The following is a 19,956-nucleotide window of genomic DNA, read 5'->3' on the forward strand; positions in this document are numbered from 1 at the left end:
TTCACGGTGTTGGCCAGTAAAAGAATAGACTTGTGGAAGAGTTTTATCCCAACGTCCAGCGTCATCTTGCTCGGAGGTGCCGGATATTATTTTCATTACAGCACTGCCCTCGTTGAAGCAATCTGGCTTGGTGCGTTGCAGCGGTACGCCGTCCGAAATGCTTCACAGTTGTCCCTGGGTGGTAACAAGCACCTGTTTAATGTGCCTTAAATGAAGCGTTTCGGCTTAGCCCTTCCCTGGGTGGTAACAAGCACCTGTTTAATGTGCCTTAAATGAAGCGTTTCGGCTTAGCCCTAGCTTCGCAAAATTGTTTCGCATGCCGTTCATCGATTGTTAATTTTTTGTAGTGCTACTTCTTCTTCTAAAACGGCCAAGTCCAAGTCAGCCACTATATTGACCTAGTGAGCGGTGTATAGCTTATTATCCAACGGCTCAAACATTAAACCTGATGACGATGGGTGGTTTTGGAACGGTGGAGCATTTTCAACACCGGTAAGTAGAGCATACATAATACAGCACCTGTCGGTAAGAATCTACAGCAGCTAATTTAGAGCGCGACCGTGCTGAAGCGTCTCGGTGAATGTAGCTATCACTTGTTTTTGAGGATTTAATTACAGCACCGTCTAATACTAGTCAGGATGCATACAATAGTACACACCGTGTTACGTTAGTTCTATTACTATTTCAGTTAATGAGCTTATAACGCAGAAGATTTATTTCACGTAAGACAACTGGCAACAGGAAGAACGTTGGTATGTCGTTGAACGAATTGGTGAAGTATGCTGTGTGGACCGTGTCATCGTGAAACGCTGAACTTGGACAACAGCCAATAGAATGGGCCACGTTCATGTGTTAACGATAATACTTCCCGTCAACCCAGAAGTGGAAAAGAGGAGGGAATTATATGGCACTGTGCGGATCTGAATGCTTACCAATCACATGATTTGGTGTTCGTCTGTAAGCAGGTGTAAGCTGCATATGAAATTTAGCTAACATATTGAAGTTTTCTTTAGACTTTGTTAGAGGTCTCTATCTGTCACCAATCTCGAGAAAACTGATCTGACTTAGCGCACTCTGCGATCGCTCCACGCCAGCGATAAAGCCAGAGTGAAATATCAACAACATTTCTCATATTTCGTAAAAGGTTTGAGACATCGAAATGAAATTTTGGCAAATGATAGTACAAGAAGAGGATGCATTTTGCCGTATAGTTATTATGCAAAACTTCAATATCTACCATGTTATTCAACTAACTACAGTCTTTTTTGATGAAGGAATGTAATTTTTAAGGACTATTGATAGCTTGTGTTACGAGAAATGCTATTAGTTTTGGAATAACGTAAATGAGGTCACTGCATATTTTATTTTTCTTAAAATGCTGACTGTACTTTACCTCAGTTCCTCACCTGATGCCGGCCGCTGTGGCCGAGCGGGTCAAGGCTCTTCAGTCCGGAACCGCGCTGCTGCTACGGTCGCAGATTCGAATCCTGCCTCGGGCATGGATGTGTGTGATGTCCTTAGGTTAGTTAGGTTTAAGTAGTTCCAAGTTCTAGGGGACTGATGACCTCAGATGTTAAGTTCCATAGTGCTTGGCGCCATATGTTTTGAACCTCACCTGATAAACTTAATAAAGCACTGTTTCCGAATTCTCTCGCAACTGCGTCTGCACAATGTGTTAGTGAGGTGAGACTATAAAATCCGCTGAGTTTTGGCAAAAGAAGTAATTTTTAACATGGCAACAAGAGAAACGTCTAGTTTTTACTCGAAATTGCCCACTTACGAATCTTCTCTGAAAGATACAAAATAACAAACTATGCGAAAATAAAGCACTGGATTTTCGGCAGAATTCTTTTAAAATACTAACCAAAGAAGAGATGACAATTGTTTCTGAATGGTCACCATGCAAGTGTGGCTGTGGAGGGCCCCTGCTTAATATTTACCAAAAATGTGATTGTAGGTTTCAGGCAGTTTAGAATGGCATTTCCCCTACAACGCACTGAGCGACCCCCGCCACTGCCGGTCTCCCATGCTTCCCCTGCCGACTGCGCATCTAGTGGCCACGGCATTTTGCGTGCACTGTAGTATGGGAACCCATTATTAGATGTGTTCTAGTCCTGAGGAGCCACAAATTCAATTTTATGTACTCTTAGAAGTAGAATTATAGCAACAAAGCCAAATTATTTTCTCTGATCAAAGTTGTTAGTGTAAAGTGTTTGCTGTGTACAAAGCATACTTGGTAGGGTACTAAGAAGTTAAACAGCGATGTTATTAATAGGATCACTGATCATAGTCTTCCCTTGTCGCAGTTGACTACTGCCATTTCTCATGGAAATAACCTACGCTAACTTCCGCTCAATTAGAATTGTTGCCGTAACCCAAATCAAAGGGCAATATGGCAATTCGCATTAGAGTACGCGTATTCCATCTCAAATGCGCTTCCACAAGGGAAAATAGTAAATCACTGAATCAGACACAGCAGTGGAAATGACGCTGACTTTAGAGGGAAGCTTTCCCTTAACAATGTTATTAATAAATGAACCAATAAGAATTGCCAGACTTTACGTACTTTCATCAAGACATGTTCGCTCATACTAATTACATCTAGCTGCAATATGACAATTCCGTTATTTAATTATCGGCGTACACATGGCACAAAATGTACTTAAGTCTATGGCCAAGCTCATAGGGAAGGAAAAACTGTCACTCTTTATATAACAAAATAATAAAATCTAATATACGCAAAAACTGTGCTAAACACAATAATCATTATTAGTAGCTAGAGCAGCGTGGACAGAGTCAACTATTCCATTATCAATTCTGATGCAATCTCCAATATCTTTTATTTCTCAGTCTCTCGAACTTGTGAAGGTACTTTGAAAATTCTACCTCCGGTGAGGGTACTGATTGACGTCTTTTAATCTCGTGTTATCATTGCTCCTTGAGTCTTGTTATTAAAGAAAAACCGTTTCCTTTCATCTGTTTAAACTATTACTGGCTCTCTCGTATGCTTGCTTCTGGAACTTTCTATCGTCGTCAATGGTACTTAGAGTGCCACTATTTCAAATGTGAACCCTCATTTGTTTTGACACCTCAGTCACTTGTGTTCAACTTACCTGCGACTATAATACACGGCTGTGCTGGATGGACGACTCTCGCAGGTACCATCGATAGTCCTTCGGTGACGAACTTAAGTGTGTAGATGCGTCCAGCAATGGGATCTCAGCAATAAAGGTGATATACGCAGTGTGGCTTCTTAAAGTAGCATTAGACTGGCTTGGTGCGAAATATGTAAGTTGTATCTGTCTTTAGGCGAATAAATTAAAATAACTTGCTTCATGAATATGTAGTTCGTAATTCGTGTTCAAGTGCAGAGTGTGTCATGGTATTACCAATAACATGAGAATCAGTTTTTCACTATTGGGTTTACGTGTAGTGCTGCAACATATGATTCATCCTCAGGGTTTGCAGTGTCTTCCAGTGTCATATTGTACGATGTAATAGGGCAGAATGTACAAACGTAAAGTAGGATACATTGCTAATTATCAAAAATTTGTAACAGCTTTAGTACTGTGTTTCATCGCTAAAGGTCGACTATGTCTCCAAATTCGATATTCCAGTGTGTCGTACTAGTGTTCTTTTGTTCAAAAGGTCGATTTAACCCGACGAGATTGTCCAGTAGGGACTGAGTAATTCCGTCCGTAGGGGGCAGGTTCGCTATGGGCTCAAACCTTGTAAAACTTCTTTAGTCGTGGTTTCTGCTAGTAAATACAGTTCTGTAAGGCGTGTAGCAGTAAGCATATTAAGAAGGAATGTTGCATCACTTGCGTATTAAATAGTGTACAATGAATTATATTATCAAAGTTCTTAAAGTCGAATGTAATGGGTGGCTAGTGCGCTCTATAGCATCTGGCTTGTGGAGCAGTTTGTTGCCTATCGGCACCTGGTATGTGCCATCGTTGCGGGGTCGAATTGCGCACCCGCCCATGCCGCTTGTCGCGGTGCGTCGCTTCAACTCCTCAGATAGTAGTCACGATGAATATTCACGGCAATATTCCATTTTATTAGGCTGCATCAACACCTATATTGATTCGCAGTACACGCAGAAGGTATACGTGGAATTCCTGTTTGTGCAATTTCAGAAAGATACAATCAATATTTAGTAATTTCTAAGTCGAAAATCGATAGTCTCAGTGGCTTCGTAGACTGAATACACAAAATTGGTTCCGGAAGTTCAAAGTTTTAGTATGGAACTAATCATTACTCACACTGTTTCGTCTTGGTTTGATTTCGAAATCAGAGATGTTAGTCTGGAATAAGTCCTGGTTGGACTGTAGCTCGAATAAGATTTTATCATAACCGTAATTTTACTTACAATGCTGTTAAGGTCAACTGTTTCATTCATGGTTCGGACGCTGGCTTATCTTTCTCTTAACGGGTGAATCACGAAGATGCACATAGTAGCAGGGTCCTTCCCAATATATGGACCTCTATTAATCACCCAAGTCAAGATGATAGGTAATAAAAACCAAGCCAAACGTTGGGGTGGCAATTAGGGTGGAAAAGTTATATTGAGGCAACAACTAAATTGACCATAATATTAGTTCCTGGGATTAAATCGCGAAATCATATTACTTGTGGAAACCAATAACATCTTTTCAAAGAGGCTTACAAGAAAGTCTAGAAAGAGCACTGAACGTGTCCAGAAATGAGCCATGAATAGTTTGTTCGGTATACGACTATGGAACAAGCTATTAATTTGATGCCTATGTGTTGAACGTAACTAAAATGGTTCAAATGGCTCTGAGCACTATGGGACTTAACTTCTGTGGTCATCAGTCCCCTAGAACTTAGAACTACTTAAACCTAACTAACCTAAGGACATCATACACATCCATGCCCGAGGCAGGATTCGAACCTGCGACCACAGCAGTCCCGCGGTTCCGGACTGTAGCGCCTAGAAGCGCACGGCCACCCCGGCCGGCTAGTTTTCTTCATGATTGTTTGTTCTATTTGTTCGGGGCGGTTGTCCTATAACGCTTGTTCAAGTTCATCGCCGTTCCATTAACTCAGTTTTTTTTTATTATTATTATTACAGAGGGCGCCTAACCCAACATTCAGCTAAGCAGACGGACGGGGAAAGGGAGAACCCGCGCAATAGAAATTCTCGCTCGGTGTGACATACCTGTGTGGCGTCCCTTACGAAATTTATTGGTATTCTCAACATATAACTAGGTTACTGTGTCCTAGTGGGATATCATTATGACGTTCTCTAGGTAATCCATGGGTGAATAGCGCGGACACATATTCTCGTAAAATTCCTTATCGTATTTTACTACATCTCTAGGACTGGCAGAAGTAAACGTACCTTGGTTGAGTCCCCAATTCAAAAACAGGTTCCTATTATTGCAAAGACATGGATTACTGAGTGTGAAAAAATTGATCAAAATTGATTCCTTGCAAAACAACTCGTTAAAAGGGTGTAAAGTGGTTGACAATTATGTCACCCTCTTCAGAATCGGTTTTCTAAATAATTTGAACAAGTGTAGTTACCTTACCTAGCAGTAGCTGTTTCAGCGACTGTACATCAATTTAATTGTAAGTCCTCCTAACTGACGCTGCCATTTAGATGTTGCTGTCTGCATATCCGATTAATGAAATATACCAATTCAGCAACGTAATCCTATTTTGTCGACGTTCTACTGTGTCCAGTAGGTCGTTGCTTGCCTTGGTAGTCCATTAACTGGGAATGAATACTTAACTGTGCAGTGGAATAGTGTCAAGCTTGTTATATGTCAGTGGAACCAGTGTGGAAGCTCAGCATCCTATCTTCCTGGATGAGTCTTATTCAACCAGTTCATTATAATAACTTCGGTGGGTTTCACTGAGAATTACATGAAATTTAAAATCGGAACACTTCCTACCAGAAAATAATTAATATCCTCTGCACGTACACAGTCACTTAGGTAACGCTCATATAGGACCTAAGTGTTATTGTGAAATAAATTACTGGTAAGCATGTGGAAGGCACTCCGTAACACTTGAGCAACTAATCTGTTTTGATTATATTCATCAACTCTATCTAATATTTGTCTGTAACAAAATTGTATTGTGTTCAATTCAAAGTTATTTAAACTAAACGGTGAAAACGCAGTAAAACTTGTAAAAACCTATCTTCCTCAGTACGGAGCTTTGCTGCATACGGTCTAGGTCATTCATAGTTTAACAGTTGCTATCCGTTTGACTGGACAGTTAATGTTCCCAAGGGCCTAATAGTACCTTCACAGTTTTGTCTCGACTACATGGTACAAATTGCCACAACTGTAACAAATTTTACTGTTCAATAGTTCATCACTTTACTCTTTTTCTCCTTTAAATCTGCACCGTCCATTTTCCACTGCTCTAGTTACTAATCCTTAAAGCTACAACTTACTCTACAGGATAGCGCACTTACATGTGATAAAGTGGCGCAAGCGTCTTTTTCTATCGTTTTAGGGGCAGAATGCTTCTCTATTGCAGTTAAAACTGTCTGTCTCACACATGTTTGTACACACAATTCAAATGACAATGCAGACTGGTACTCCAGACTTCCTCATACCTGTACATAAATTATTCCCTTCCTCATAACTGTACATAAATTATTCCTCACATTTTTATACTCTAATTAATCTGACGATGTATTTTCTTCTCTGTTTACAGAACAAACCTCGTCCCTAGACGTTCTGGCATAGGGGTGCCTATTTCTTAATGCGTTCGAAATGGTTCAAATGGCTCTGAGCACTATGGGACTTAACATCTGAGGTCATCAGTCCCCTTGAACTTAGAACTACTTCAACCTAACTAACCTAAGGACATCACACACATCCATGCCCGAGGCAGGACTCGAACCTACGACCATAGCAGTCACGCGGTTCCGGACTGAAGCGCCTAGGATCGCTCGGCCACCGTGGCCGGTTCTTAATGCGTAATGAGGAGACACAGGCAGTGGTTTTTCCTTCATTTTATTTACTTTTATTGCAGTAACACCTTTCCTTGGAGCAGTTCTAGGTGGTACCGCTGGCGGTGGCACAGGCTCTTGGTACGGCTTAAGCCCGACAAAATGAACTATCACAGTAGGATCAGACAATTGAATCTCCTCGTTTACGGGGGATGTCACCCGTAAAACAGGGTAAGGGTCCTCATACTGACGAGTGAACTGTTCAGTTCTTCCTTTTCTTACTACTAGATTTCAGAACAGCACAGGATCATCGGGTTTACTCTGCGGAAGTGTAGCACCATTGTTACTTCATTGGAACTTTGTTTGAGTAGATTTGCATTTTTCTGCTTAACCTATTTGCGGATTGACTTAAGACTGCAGATCAATCTTTTACTTCACTCATATTTACTCTAGCTGGGAGTTTATCGAGTTCAGACTGGAAGTTCATGGGCCTTCCGTAGATTCGCAGGATGTATACCCAGCTGATTCGTGCATAACTTCCTGCAATAGTCTGACAGATGGGGCACTGCTGAGGCAGTGTGTCATTTGCTTATTGTCCACTGATACGTTGTGGAGCTAGTCTGTATCTGCATCTCGCGTGCAGTTCATCTGAAGCTTCTCTCCTGGTTGGAAACCACCCTGCGTTTTTGAATGTGTTAAAGTGTGTTTTTACTTGAATTGTGGTGAAAGGCAGTATGAATTCCAAAGATCCTTGTATGTACCGTTATTCATAATTATTTTCATACATATTATTTATTATTTTTGTCAGTAATCATTATATTTGTTATAGTTTAGGGTATTTCCTTACAAATGTGTTAATACAGTGTGACAGAAAAATTATTCCTCTGCCGGAAATTTAAAAAAGTAGCCGCTGTGTAATGCAATTTGATTTTCTACTATTCTTTTATGTTAATAGGTTAACACTTACAAAAAATCTCATTTACGAAATGAATTCTGAAAGCATTTTTTTTTTAGCCTAGGTCCTTCAAAAGTCAAAATTATGATAAGAAAGCGCCTCTATGTCCTTATGAAGAGATGTTCTGAAACAGAGTTTCTAAAAAGTTTGGACTTCATGGAAAATCAGTTCCTGCCTTCCCTGATTAAAAAAAGAATGATTTTAAACGTAAACTTTCTTCATCAAAGTCGCATTTAAAGAAATGGTGGTGTGGTTTACAGAAAGTTGATAGCACTTTCTCAAAAAATAAGTACAATTAGCTGCAAGGTACCATTAAAATCCCATGTTGCAAAACTTGAGATGCTAGGCCATCAAAATCGTTCATAGACTTGAGCGAACGCAGTAAAAGGCGTAAGACACAGGGACTGCGAAACAGATTTAGAAGCGCAGAATTAACGTATGCGAGTCAAATGAAGCTCTGAGAATCTGGAAGTGGTGAGGTTTTCAAAGTAATTGAAGGCTGTACTTCATCTGCTACACGAGGAGCTAAATACAGACAAGCCCTATATCGGAGTCATAGTGTAAGTAGGCTGTTTAGGTTTTTATATTGGTAACGCCAGGTAGCGCTCTGTATGATAATCACTGGCTGTGCTGTGTACAGTCTGTGGCTGGTTAGCATTGTTGTAATATTCGCTATTGTAGTGTTGGGCAGTTGGATTTGAACAGCGCGTAGCGTTGCGCAGTTGGAGGTGAGCCGCCAGCAGTGGTGGATGTGGGGAGAGAGATGGCGGAGTTTTGAGAGCAGATGATCTGGACGTGTGTCCATCAGAGACAGTAAATTTGTCATGAACTGATATAATTATATATTATGACTTTTGAACACTAATAATGTAAACACATTGTTTGTTCTTTATCAAAATCTTTCATTTGATAACTATGTCTACCAGTAGTTAGTGCCTTCAGTAGTTAGAATCATTTATTTAGCTGACAGTATTGGCCTCGCTGTATTGCAGTAGTTCGAGTAACGAAGATTTTTGTGAGGTAAGTGATTCATGAAAGGTATACGTTATTGCTAGTTAGGGCCATTCTTTTGTAGGGATTATTAAAAGTCAGATTGCGTTGCGCTAAAAATATTGTGTGTCAGTTTAAGCACAGTCATTTATAATTTTTCTAAGGGGACGTTTCATATGTCGACCCTTAGCGGAGGATACCTCACTGGAATCTGATTTTTTCGTGTAGTTTGTGTAATTAGTGTGGCTATTGTTTATTGCTAGCGCGTAATCATAGAGACAATTTCCTTTGTAGTTGTCGTTTTTCATTGTCGTACAGTAAAACAGTTGTGGCATGCATGTAGATTTGCACCAAGTATTTTGCAGCTGCGCTTGCGATTAACTAGATATTTTCAGTGCTATGTTAATGTGTTTTCTTATTTTTGCTCTTCAAATTGTGCTTTTCTGTGTTATCATGTGAAATATTGTGACAATTATGGTGTGTGAAAAACGTAATACTAGGCTCCAAAGTAAACTGAGAAATGACAGTGAAGACGAAAGCAGTGTGTTAGCGCCACTGTGTAATGAATTAACTAATGTTCAACACAGTAATTTGGTAATTGTGAATAGGGAAATGGAGCGGGCGGCAAACAATGGTGTAGACAGTGAAACAATTAGTGAACAGGGAAGCATTATCGATCGATCGGTCGGCAAGAGCTCGCCTCAGGAATCCGGAATGACAGGACACAATCTTGCAAATACTGCAGATTCAGGTTTTGGGTCCTCACCGTTTTCTCAAATGAGTCAAGATACATTTTCTGCTTGTGAAAATGTGAATGTTGCCGGTGAAAATGCACTGCCAAAAACCATAGAGAAACAGATTCCAGACACTAACACATTATATTGCAATTAATGCAACAAATGAAACAAAATCAAAGACAAACACAGCAAAAGTTAGACACAATGGAACAAAATCTTCAAAAGTTAGATACAATGGAACAACACCAGAGACAAACACAGCAACAGCTTCAAAAGTTAGACTCAATGGAACAAACGCGTGAACAAACACAGACTAGAATGTGTGGCTATTTAGAGAATGAACCAGCTCTAAGAATGCGATCGGTCATTCACGACTATCACAGTGAAGGAGAATTTTATCATGCCTTCCTCTCAGCATATTGGTCTCAAGCTACACAAGACCGAGTAAAACATAGCATCATAATGATGAAACATTTCGAACAATCTGAATTTTCCAGTCTTGTGAAATATTTTGAAGACATGTTGCACCTGTAAAACCCATACAGCCCCTCAGAACTTATCCGCATTTGCTTAATCAAATTGCCTGAACATTTACGACACATTATTTTGGCAGGACGTTGCAAAGACGACATTGAAGCTTTACAGGGACTCTTACAAGAATTGGAAATTGACACTGACAATCGCGGTCCGCGAAAACAGGAACACAACAATTACATGTCACATTCAACTCAATTCCACGATGACAGAAATAATAAATGGACACGACAATGCTATTCTTACAACGTAAATTGTGACCAAAACAGACACAACCCAAATGACAACCGTTGGCAGAGTAGTAATAATTACAGGGAAAGATCACCTCTCCGCAGGAATGACTATGACAGAGACAATCAGAGAAACCGACAATATGGAAACCAAAATAATTATTATCAAGGGAGACAGAATACCTTCAGACGCAACGGTCCACCGCGCAGTTACGATTCCGGGAGAAATTCTCCACCACATGACCGACAAAAAAGAAACTATGTAAACTACCGACAAAACGACAGACCTGAATTTCATCAGAACTGGCGGGATTCAAACAGGGCAAGGCCCTCTCGACAAGGTGAATTTGTAGAAGTTAGATCTCCAAATCCCAATAACGACGCGTGCCAACAAACAGACTGACAACGACTCGCACCGCAGGCAGCCACGTGCGCCAGCTGGCCCAGAGAAAAATAACATAGACGTTAACCTTGAGAAAAATTCCAGTATTCTTTACCGACGTGTATTGCATGATAATTGCGTTCAAGTTGAAACTCTGAGTACTATGAAGAGTAAAGGATTGCACCACATTTCACATGTAAAACCGTTTATTGAGATATAATCTGCTTTTTAACTTAGTTTTTGTTATAAAATTTTTCACTTCACGTTACTAGTACTGTTTGTCACACTTAGAAACTGTTAGTATGCCACTATGTTTTACAGTTAACTATCCAGTCAAGAACCTAGGGAACTTATATAGACAGTAATTACGAATGCATTGTTATAGTGAACAGACGACACAATGTTGTTATTTGTACATTCTTGCTTGTTCGTTGCACGATTACATAACGACTACAAGGCTTACATACTTGGAACATATGCTTCTAATGAGATTTTACTGCAACATTTTGGTTTACTTGAAAATACATTATGGATTTAAAGTGCCTTCTGAGAGATACCACATGACACAGTGGTTAGTTTATTTGACAGCTACACGACTATATCATGATGCTACTAATGTGTGACACAATTTACATTGTTGCTTTTGCGGTGTATCTGTTTTATATCTGCACAGTTTTTCTGAATTCTTCTGGAAAGGAAAACATGTTTTAGTAATAACTTTTGTGGTATAGCTACAATGAGACAGCCTTTTCTGTAGCACAACAATACGTTACCGTATAGTACTTTCTTGATCACGGTACTGTATGTAATAACTACGATATCTATACGCATAGCATTTCGCTTTTGTTCATTATGAGGTAAGTACATGGATTTCCACAGAACTTTGCTTACGGACGACGATAATTACGACACTTGGCACATTTTTTACCCTTAAGTAATGACAGATATTATGTTACAACAAGACGCACAATTTAGTGTGGCAGTAGACGTATTTGAGTGATTTTGTACTTTAAACATTTATGTTTAAAGATTTTTGAATTGCAATGATACAAAGGTTTTCCGTGATACATTTCATTCCATTGCTGTAATCTGTAACACCTGAGAGTATAATTACATTAATACATTAATCCTCAGGTGGGTACACGCTTACTTCGTGTACCATGTGTTTAGGAAGCACAAGGAGCCCTAGCTAATATGGTATCTGCTTATATAACTTTACACATCGGTACCATATTTCTCTAACACAGAATTACGCAGCTATCTGATTATTTAACAGAGAAACAAACATTTTTTTTACTATGTCAGTGACACATGTTTACGCAATTACACAGTTGGATAATTTCACACATATGAAATTGTATTTTGTCTGCACTGTGTGAACTGTTCATATTTTTTCGGAACCATTGTGACACTATGAGAGCTTTGAATGTCGTATTTGGTAAGGGAGCATGATTTTTGAGGTACATTTGAGGTAGATGACTTTATTCAAGGTCTTGAAATTATTGAAATAATCTGCGACGATTTTGAGATGTGATTGATCTGTTATGATGTTATTATTATGATGACGATGTGTATTATGCTGTTGAGGTATGTTTATGATCAATAAGATGATGCTACCGTATATGAGGAATGTGAACACGTGTTTATATGTATATGAATAATGAGTAGTGGTTAGGGACTCTGATTTGTGGAAAAGGATGTTGGAAACCAAGAATTGTACTTTAAGAATTATGAAATGTGTGTACATGCGTGAATGTATCACAATGCCACCGAAAATTTTTTGGACACTGTTATATTTATAGAATTTTGTTTCTACACATTTGAAACGCAAATTCTCGACCTGTGAAATTTTTTTATGAGACTGTCACTGTAGTGCAAACTGCTGTCGTAAGTATTTCGATAAGAAAGCTAAGAAACCTTGACATAATGCATTGTGGACGCCGAGTTGTGCCAATCTCCTGAAAAAAGAAAGCCATTAGGTGTAGAAAAAAGAAGGCCATTATCCTCGCAATTGTCATTTCTTTGTAGAAAGCATTGCAAATACGACACGCCCAAACTTGAAAACATATGATTACACTGTGGAGCTCTTAATTTATGATATTTACTAAAATGCCTAATGAAATGATGAGAAACATTTTTACATCTATTGTCTTTCTAGCTGAGAGATTTTTTTACTGCCTTTGGAGACGCCATTTGCCTAGTGAATGACGTTTCACGCATTGCTTTATATATACATTCGCCTATTTTGTTTAATATCTAGTTTCTATCTGCATTGCAGCATTGGTTAGAATAAAATTTAATAGATGTACTAATATAGATATTTTATGCCTACAGATCCAGTAAATAATAATTTAATAATCTACTTCGAAAAAAACGAGGGAGCACAAAAAGACATTTCCCTTCACAGGAATTAAATACATAATTTTTGTCCATGACTGGGTAACTTGTTTCGTAGAATAAGTCAAGGTGATGCATCACTCTAGTGTTAAGATGTGACATAGGCATTAGACATGGCCACCTTTACTGTAATATTTTTCCTGCTTGAGTTTTTCATGTTTAGATATAAGTTATTGTATATTCTGCTGCTGTTTGCCAGGCATAGTGCTACTGAATTTTAATTTGTATTACTCTGTTAAGCCAGTTTTACTACTTATTTATTTTTCTTATTGCTGCACATTGGCTCATATTAGTCGTAATGTTGCATTTGCTCTGCTAATTTAGATATACTGCTGCTTGCTTTGCCAATTTGCATTTGTTTGGCATTCCTGTTTGTGTTAATTTGTTGTGTGTTGCTGCATTGCTTCATCCCTTAGTATATATATCTGAGCTCAGTAGATTAAAGTTAGCTTAAGAGGGGGTAGACTATGTAAGAAACTAACTATGATGAATAGGGAAAGAAGGCATTCAGAAGTTATATGAAAAAGATTTGGGCAAAAATGAGTATTGTACAATGAGAAATATTTATCTAACAGGGTTAGATAGGATTCTTTTTTTGTTTGCAGGAGCAAATGTTGAAGTAAGAGGAAACATCTATGTAATGAAGTTTTGGGTTGGACTGCAGTACCAAATGTTACACTGAAAACGAACCCTGTCCTTTCCTTTTGTGATATTCTGATATGTGTTTGTGTACCCTTGTGTATTTGTATTTTTCCTGTCTTTATGTATTTAGCTAATAAGATTTATGTTGTAGAATTTTTCTAGTACTAAGCTACATTCACTATGATGAGGAATACTGTTATCCTCAAATATTATTTGCATTAATAATATGTTATTTTCTTTGTAAAGATGTTTATAGATATTATTCTGTTCTGTTTCAATGCTCATATGTGAAATTAATGTTTTGAAAACTATTCTCATTATTTTATATATTTACTTATGTCATAATTCCTGTAACGCTGATGTATATGTTTATTTCTATTCTTTTGTAAAGCCTGTGTTACTACAAATCTGTACTGCTATGTTCTTTAATGATGTATTTTGTACCTTTGTAATTGTATTCTTGTGTTGTAAATTTATAATTGTATAGACACCAATTCTTCAAATTAAGTTTCATTTCAGTGCACACGTTTCTGTCGGTCATAATATATGAACAGTATGTGAGAAGTTGGGACTGTTAGTGCTTGCACGTGTGTTAATAATCCAGCAAGAGACTGGTTAACAGCATTGCTGGTTCTAAGGACAATTCCAAAAACTTTGTGAGGGCACAAGTGGTGGTTATAGACTTGCTATATTGTCCGCAAGACTCTTTGATGGTGATTGGTCACCTGCACAGTCGCAACAGATGGCTGCTGGCCATCTCTACAAGGACTGCAGTGGGTCTGCACCTTTGATGACTCACCAATACCATTATTTCTACAAGGACTGCAGTGGGACTGCATCTCTGGTGGCCCACCAATACCATAATCTTTACCAGCACTACAGTGGGTCTGCTCTGTGATGGCCTACCTACCACTATTCTTCAAAACTTCGACTGACTCTGCTGTGGGTTTTATCTGTTGTGGCCCATTACCTGTCTGCATGTCAAGAGTCAGCACTGTCTTTCCGTTGGAAGGACAACACTACTTCTTCAAGACTGCATGGAAATCCACTACTTCCGTGTGCATTTTCTTTTACTGCTAAAAAAAACACTGCAATTTTACTGTGATGAATGATCAGGACTGTCTTTATTGACTGTGAGAAAATTTTATCTTTTGACCAACAGTGTATCAATAAGTATGTGCATTTGATTTCTTTGTTATTGTAATTATGAAAAATTTTATAAAATCATTATTGGCCACTGTCCAAACCAATTTGTAAATTTTTTTGTGGGGAGCATGGGGGCTATGTAAGTTGGCTGTTTAGGTTTTTATATTGGTAACGCCAGGTAGCGCTCTGTATGATAATCACTGGCTGTGCTGTGTGCAGTATGTGGCCGGTTAGCATTGTTGTAATATTCGCTATTGTAGTGTTGGGCAGTTTGATTTGAACAGCGCGTAGCATTGCACAGTTGGAGGTGAGCCGCCAGCAGTGGTGGATGTGGGGAGAGAGATGGGGGAGTTTTGAGAGCAGATGATCTGGACGTGTGTCCATCAGAGACAGTAAATTTGTAAGACTGGATGTCATGAACTGATATAATTATATATTATGACTTTTGAACACTATTAAGGTAAACACATTGTTTGTTCTTTATCAAACTCTTTCATTTGCTAACTATATCTATCAGTAGTTAGTGCCTTCAGTAGTTAGAATCTTTTATTTAGCTGACAGTATTGCCCTCGCTGTATTGCAGTAGTTCGATTCGAGTAACGAAAATTTTTGTGAGGTAAGTGATTCATGAAAGGTATAGGTTATTGTTAGTCAGGGTCATTCTTTTGTAGGGATTATTAAAAGTCAGATTGCGTTGCACTAAAAATATTGTGTGTCAGTTTAGTGATGATCAGAATAAGTAAAGAGAGAAATGTCTGAGTACGTTCAGTTTCGCTCAGCTGTTTGAAAATCAAATAATGTAAGGGGTTTACCAGCACAGTAATTCACTAATTTTTCTATGGGGACGTTTCAATAGAAGTTTACAAGAAGAAAAAATGCTTTCGCATATCAAAGCCTTGTCAAACTTCGTGGAAGCCTCACTGGCAAGATGCAATACGAGATAATCCGAACAACTGAAATGAAGGTCTGTCCCTGTTACAGCATCCTTCAAGAGGCACCCTGTGACTGCCACATGAGATTCAACTACAAGCTTTGATTAATCACAAATGTGAGGGATTAATATTATATTTGGAAGTGGATTTAAATGATCTTCCGAATGATTACTTACCTCTTATCTCTAAACGGGGTTGTGGTGGAGCCGGCCGGTGTGGCCGAGCGGTTCTAGGAGCTTCAGTATGGAACCGCCCAATCGCTATGGCCGCAGTTTCGAATCCTGCCTCGGGCATGGATGTGTGTGATGTCCTTATGTTAGTTAGGTTTAAGTAGTTCTAAGTTCTAGGGGACTGATGACCTCAGATGTTAAGTCCCATAGTGCTCAGAGCCATTTGTGCCATTTGGTTGTGGTGAATCACAACAAATTCAGTTTACACAGTTTGAAACCACGCATTGCTGATTACTATGACAAATGCAAATGTCTGTAATGCAACAAGAGAGTCATAATCGAGAATGAGATGCTACATTTACAAGGCTACTTCAAAAGACTTCAGCAGCCAAAGTGGTAAATACAGAAGCTCTTCAGTTGCTTCTGTCTGTACTCCATGCCCGAATTTTCGGATTGTTGGTGTAATTTACCTATAACATAAACATCAAGAAGTGGCAAATCAGCTCAAAAGAGTAAAAGAAACTTGCTCAAGATAGGAAAAAATGTCACACAAGATATGTTTAGAAATCTATTGGGATTAACTATAAATGTTCCCGAGCAAGAGTATGGAAATACCAATAATGGAAATACCAGTAGAAGATTTTTTGGAGACCTCGAAACATGAGCAGAAATAATACATGTAATTCTGTAACTCATCTATCGATTCAGGGATATTCTGAAAGCTATTTCCAGTGGACATAAGATACACAAATTTTCTGCGTTAACTGTTTAAACAGCAACACTATATATTGATTTATATCTATGGCATCCTATGTTTCCCATTGTGCACAAGATTTTGGTACATGACCCAACTATCAACGAACATGCCCCCTTACCCACAGGCGGTTTACCAGAAGAAGCAGCTGACGTCCAAAATAAGCAGACAAACAGACAAATGTTTGCCAGGAAATTTTCATAAGAAGAAAGCAGTCTGGACATAATAAACAGGCTACTACTGACAACTGATCCATTAATAACAGGTATGAAGAAAACCGGCGAATCTTTGTTAAAACTATCATTACGTTTACTTACATGAATGTGTAGCGTCTGTGGTTTCAAACATGTCCGAAACAACAGACACCACGCATTCATATAATTGATTCACCTAGATGGGCAGTGGATCAACCTTCTTCAGTGTGAATGAACAGATACGTCCGACCACCAGCGAGAATCTGAGAGTAGTGAGCATGAAGGAAATGGGCAAGGACTGTGGATAGGTGGCGCATAGTGGGAATGTGGATCGGCAGTCAGACGTGGCAAGATAGTCCGCGAAGGGACGAGCGCCATTGTGTTACGTGTGGTGCAGTGGTTAACGCACCAGCGTTGTATGCAAGAGCACAGTGGTTCGAATCCTGATCCGGCACATATTTTCACTCGTCACCGCTGATTCTGCGTAAAGTCCCGCTGCAGCTGAGATCAGCAATCCCTTCCCTTTCCTTTGCTTTCTCTCCCCTCGACCTTAATTTTAAATATAATTGCATTCACTGCCCTCGAGCGAAGGATGGATCTGGCAGATCCCTCAAGCTTAAAATTACGATGAAGAGGAGTCTCCAACAAAACCAGACTGCTCCGATACACAAGACTGGGAGGCATCGAGTGAATTATACATATTATTGTCGGTAAGAAATAAAGAATGTAATAAAATGCCAATGACGTAGTTGGAATATATGGAACTCGAGATGCATATTTGACGTCGTGTTTTCATTCATTTCAGTCTCACATACATGTACGAAATTTCACTAAAATAGAAACGACGTAATATTGTTTCAGAATAAATGACGCGATAGTGTACTATGTACGACATAGATACGCATTTGAACTGATTATAAGGTACCACACTTAAGTTGTTTTTCCATATATCAATGTATAACATGAACAAAAAAACGACATTTTTCACATTTGACTGTTAAACAGTCGTTAAATTTAAAAGTAGTATTCTCAGACCGTGAAGCAGAAACTATATATTTATTCGACAATCATAATTACTTTTCAAAGCAGCAGTACACTTTAAACGTATTCCTGAAGGCACTACGTATACCAACGAACATAACACATCACAAATCTGGTATTAAAATAATCATTTACAAAGTGAGAGAAATGCATTTATTCAATTACAGACATACATAGAACGCAACACCACACTCAACAACGACCTGCAACAGTCTATGAGTGGTTACTAATGATCATGTGTCTGTTTCGCATCCTGGGAAGTCATTGTCTGTCGCAGATGCATAACCTTCGACAATATTCTTCAGCATTTCTGCATTGTTGTCTCGAAGGAACTTTAGTAGTGCGAAGATATCTTTCTTCTTCGCATCCGTAATCCCAGGACGAGACGTCTTCGTCATCGCCATGTCCGTCTTCCGCACTGGCAATGTATATCCTCGTTTCTTTATTTGGGAAGGACTGAATGTTACTGTGTAAGTAAACGAGTCGAAAAATGCGTTTCCGTTGTCATACAAAATGATACATTTCTATCTTCCAGGTAGTGTCTTTCCTTTGGGTTCTGTTATGGGTTAGTATGGTGACAAAGGTGATGCCCAGTCTTTCATAGGGTCCACTCCCTTCACCACCTCAAAGGGTGAAGGGTTCTTTCTGAAGCTCTGAAGCACTGAAATATATTGGCGCACGTTCTCAATGTTTTCAATATTCCTTAGCATTTTTCCATATAAGACGAAGTTACGGTCTCATTGGAGATACGAATTCTACGGTTACGTTGTTTGTTTTTGAAATCTAAGTACAAAATCGTACCACGCTCGTATTTTATTTTGTCCTCCATACAAATCCAATAGAAGTATAATAGTCTTAATATTGTTTGGCGCCTAGAGTTTTCTACTTATGAAGTCATATAAAAAGGAACAAATAGAATTTGAACTTTCTTCGCGGAGCCTTCGAGATACCAATAAAATGTACTTGATTGGTCATTGTGACAGTGAACATTAAATACATAGAGCCACAGTAATCTTTTACAGAATTGCGCAGTAACGCTCATTTTAGACTGTGGCATGTTCCGTGCGTAATCAAACTCTAGCATTAAGGTATCTGTGTTATCAAGTTTGGCCCACCTTAAATACTTGCCCTTGGGTTTATTGTACTCCGCAGCGTTTCGTTTGTGTTCTTCACAAACGTTTTTGCTAGGATCATTTGCACTGACACTCAATATAGATTCACACTCCCGATAAAAATCACAAGTATCAGTTTTTGACTTTCGAAACGAATACAGTCTATTTTCTCTAAAGAACTTATAATAAGTTTTATACTTGATATGAAGTACCTATTCATTTCATGGAGAAATTGATCTCTGATCGAAGTGAACAATATTTTAACACTAAGGTAATGGTTGTCAAAATATTTCCTTTTCGGCTTGCCTTGACAACCTTCCCTCTTTTGTCATCAACTGTAAGAGCAGTAGCATTCAACGACTTTAGAATTGTTTTCAAACGATTCTCGGTAACTTGCAAAACACTTTGGAATTGGGATTTAGAGGATATTTTCTTATTATTGTTGCATTTTCGATGACGTATAAATGTGTAGTTAGGATTCCGACCGATCTACTGTATTAGATGTTCTAGACGGTGTTCTCTCTTCAATTAAACTTAACATGAATGTATCTTTTGTGTTCTTGTCACCTAAAGCCCAAAATCGTTCATGGGTCTCTCCTTGATCTGTTGGGCATATTATTAGATAAGATTCCTTTGCACAGCATTTCTTACTGACTCTAAAATTCTTACAACAGACTTCCTTACCGGTTTTCGGCCAAACATAACACTTCCCTGAATTCCTCTCCTTCTTCGCGACCTCTTTTTCCACCTCAGTTTCTGAATTTTTCGTTTCCTTCCAATTAGGTTGTTCTCATAATCACACTTCG

This window comes from Schistocerca serialis, chromosome 3 (genome assembly GCF_023864345.2).
Source record: "Schistocerca serialis cubense isolate TAMUIC-IGC-003099 chromosome 3, iqSchSeri2.2, whole genome shotgun sequence".
NCBI classification, from domain to species: domain Eukaryota; kingdom Metazoa; phylum Arthropoda; class Insecta; order Orthoptera; family Acrididae; genus Schistocerca; species Schistocerca serialis.